The sequence below is a fragment of the Oxyura jamaicensis genome, chromosome 2 (assembly GCF_011077185.1).
Source record: "Oxyura jamaicensis isolate SHBP4307 breed ruddy duck chromosome 2, BPBGC_Ojam_1.0, whole genome shotgun sequence".
Taxonomy (NCBI): domain Eukaryota; kingdom Metazoa; phylum Chordata; class Aves; order Anseriformes; family Anatidae; genus Oxyura; species Oxyura jamaicensis.
The window spans coordinates 77,552,395-77,556,301 of NC_048894.1; the positions used below are offsets into that span (position 1 = coordinate 77,552,395).

Genomic DNA, 3,907 nt, shown 5'->3' on the forward strand with positions numbered 1-3,907 from the left:
CTTTGGCAGAGGGGTTGGACCCGATGATCTCTCGAGGTCTCTTCCAACCCCTACAGTTCTGTGATTCTGTATACTACAGGGTGGTAAACTTGAAAGCCAATTACAAAGCCTGGGTGAGAAAACAGCAGATGAAATTCAGTATGGACAAAAGTAAACTGTGCATTTGAAATATGCAGTCAACTTCAATGTGCTTGGATGGGTTCTGTACTGTCTGATAGCAGTCATGACTGTTATCTTAGGTTTAAGATAGTTTGTTCTGTTAAAATGTCAGTTCATTGCCCACCAACAGTAGAAAGACAAAAGATAGTGCTAGGAATTAAAAGAAAAGAGTACTTATTTTGTTCTCTGAAAGTAGGTGTGTAAACAGGCTGAAGTAGATTTGGATCCAGGGTATAGTTTATTTTTTGTTTGTTTGTTTGTTTTTGTAGGTAGATATGATCTTGAGGTGTGATAAGCATGTTTCTGCATCGTGTTGCCTGCATATAACATTTTTCTTTTGATCTTTCAGCACGATAAAGAAGCCATAAAAACACAGAAGGACAGAGCTGTGTACAGAGATACACACACACACACAAACACAAGAAAAAAAAAAAAAAAAGTCATCTCTAGTTGGTGCACAAAGTGAAGGAACATCTTTAGCTAACATAAATAATGATTAAACAAACAAATAATTAAAAAATTCTCGTGATTTGGTATTTGTGTTGCACCATAAGGTGTGTAAATAGCATGGAGATTAAATCATGAAATACAGAAAATGAAACATTTGTTTTTTTATCTGGCATATCTGTACCGTTCCCTGAAACAGGACTTGGAAATTTCTTGCAAATACAAAACTGTTCAAGAGAACAAAAAATACACCGGTAAGAATACAATTTTCTATTGGTCAAAGACAGATGAAACATCCAAAGAATAAAAAGATCTCGATTTTCTTATTCTATAATGTGTTCAACAGTATTTCTTAACATCAGTTAACATCTTAGTGCTGTCATCAAGGCTCCTGAAAAAAATAAAATAATATAAGTTTTCCAAATTAATCTCTGACATGGACAAACTTCTCAACTCTATGTAAAAATATTTTTCCTACATTTTTTCCAAGTTGTCAAAAATGATGGAGATAAAAACAAACAAACAAAAGCAATAGGATATAATGGGATGTGTTTCAATTTTGATAAGATCTGCAAATGCTGTGTTGTACTTTTGTTATATGTCAATAGCTTCTATGGGGATGGAACTCCTGTCTAATACTGCTAAGAAAACATCATGTAATGTTGAATGCCTGCACAGTCATTGGATTGCATTTATTTTGAACATTTCCTGTGCAAGTTCTTAGAAAATCTTTGCATATCTTAATTCCACAAGCAGATCTTAAAATACCCAAACCAAATCAGAAAAATAAAATAATATATATATATATCAAACTGTTTATTCCTTATTTATATTTTTTCCTAGTAAATATTTAAGTAGTAAAGAAAACAGTAGAAATGATACTTCACCATGTCAGCCTTTTACTGAATAAGCCCTGCTGAGTAGCTATGAACTGCCCTGTGTGTACATGATCTGGAGAATACTTTCACATTATTTTATGTAGGAAATCATTCTAAAACAACAACAACAAACCAACCTCTCTTGCCTTCTTGGCTTTGTTTGATTCAATATACCACACACTCAAAAAGGAACAAACCTGAAAACCTGCAACTGAAGTGTGAGCAACACAAGTCTGTGATTTTTGTCAGATGAAAAAAATGACTGTGCCACACTGAAACTCATGCGAGGTGGGTGTATTTGCATCAAACAAATTAGAAAGAAACACCCTTTTATAAATTACTGTCGTAATGCCTGTATTCTTTCTCTCCTTTAAGTAATTAACACATTCTCTAGGTATGGAATTAAATTAGCCAATCTATGGTACCTTAATAGTGTCCTTAATTCTAATGATAGAAGTTACTTAACTAATTATTAATCAGAATATGTACATTACTAAAACATGCTAGATTTAACCTGTATTTATATAGGTCATAAAGAGAAAGCTCAAAAGCTCAAGAATAGAAGAGTTTTAAGTTTGCCTTTTTTTAAATATACATATATATATGAAAATACTTGATGATGCTTACTGTTTGTATTGCCAACGTTTCAGCCTATTTAGACTCATGTTAGCTTCTGTAATGATGAAAACTCTCCTATTAGAAAAGCTTTTTTTCACTTCAGCTTTAATCTCGATAAAAAGATATTCTATTTATTTGCAAATACCCTTCTATTCTTCTGATTTAATGTAAAGGTAGAGAAGATTGGAACCATCATTGTGTCTTTTAATGTAAAAATTAACTTCACAACTGTTGTTCAAGCCTAGCACTATCAATTTCCATACTGCAAGATGACAAAGTATTTTTTCACTAATTACATCTCACATAAACATTCACCTTCAGGATTGTTGCATTTTTCTCCTTGTGCTCTTGGTATAAGAGGTCAGTCCTATGTTAAGATGAATTCTTGGATTATTTATTTATTTATTTATTTTTCCTTTCTAGGGAGTGGAGCAGTTGGGAGATTTTTGTTTAGAGAGAGAACCAGTCATCCTGATTATTGCAGAAAAATCTTTGAAGTAAAAATCAGAAACTGTCTTGATTACAGTCACCCCACATTTTTCAGACTTTCTATGCACTCTTCTACTGGGTGTTTAGATACAGGTAATTATCTCATGGCTACTCTAGTCAAGCCATGTAATATTGCTAACATGCAAATTAATTCCTTAAAGTAAAGAATCAGTGTTATAGTTCCTAATGAGAACATCTTTCTGTTTATAAAGCTCCAGTGTGTTTTTCCTGCATTCACTCCACATGCTGCATGTTACCAGCTGTGGTCTTGCTCTTCATAGGTGAGACACCACTGAGGTTAATCACTCTTGTGTTCTCTGACAAGGCAAGCCTGGGAGTATGGTCATGATCCAGTGCATCTCTTGGCCCTGTGTCTCCTCTGGAAGCTGCCAGGATTCAGCTTGATGCAGGCCACCTACAAATCCCATCTGCTCCAGTAGCAAATGATATATCATGGTCCTGGTGGGAAGGACATGTTCCTGTCCTGGTTGCCCTTTTTTGCTCATGAGGCAACTTCAAGGGCAGATAGGGTAGGGCAGATTGACAAGCAGAGACCAGAGCCCTTTTACTTAGTATTTATTTGTCCATGTGTGGTGCAATTGCCTAAAGTTACTAGGAAAATAAAACTAATATTCACATTTTAAAGAAAATGCAGCATTGAAGAGGCTTTCAGGGTAGGGCGTAGCTGCATTACCTGAGTGTTCCCTATGCTTCCAACCTTAGATGCTCTCGCACTAGTGGAATCTGATGTGCTGACTCTAAGGAACAGTACGGAGCGTAGAGTGGAGTGGAGACACCACGGCTAGGCTCTGTGACCAGGTGGGGACTTGATTGTTCTTGTGCACATCAAGACCAATAAGCTACACTTTTGCTACCCTGAACCAACAACCTGTCATGTTTTTGACAAAATGCCGTACTCTAGTGTACCTTCGCTCATTTTAATATCATTATAATACCAAAACACACCTCCATCCCAAAAGCTACCTGCCTCCAAGATGCGACCACCCCTCACTGAGCACGCACTCTGAATTTCTCAGGGCCTATACCTTTAAACAGAGACGGGAAAACTTTTCAGCAATCATAACTAAGATATGCTTGACAAGAGTCACTCAAGCGCAACCTAAAAGATAGAAAATAATATAAATTGGCCTAAGAGAGAGGGGAAGTTAGGGAAGATACTATTGTTAGGGGAGATACCATCATGAGGGAATGCACCATCCTGAGGACCTCCTGACTCCTGGGATCAGTTGACAGGCTGAGCCTCTCCTCTCCGCCGGGGGGGGGGGGGGGGGGGGGGGGGGGGGGGGGGGGGGGGG

General features: G+C 37.0%; 1 long non-coding RNA gene across 1 annotated transcript in view; it reads right to left on the reverse strand.

The window, feature by feature from the left end:
- Positions 1-3,522: 3,522 nt before the first annotated feature.
- The window catches only part of LOC118162882, a 595-nt gene continuing 210 nt past the window's right edge, over positions 3,523-3,907 (reverse strand). The window contains exon 2 of the long non-coding RNA XR_004748698.1: positions 3,523-3,859. This is a non-coding gene — a long non-coding RNA (uncharacterized LOC118162882). The remainder of the gene's footprint in view (positions 3,860-3,907) is intronic.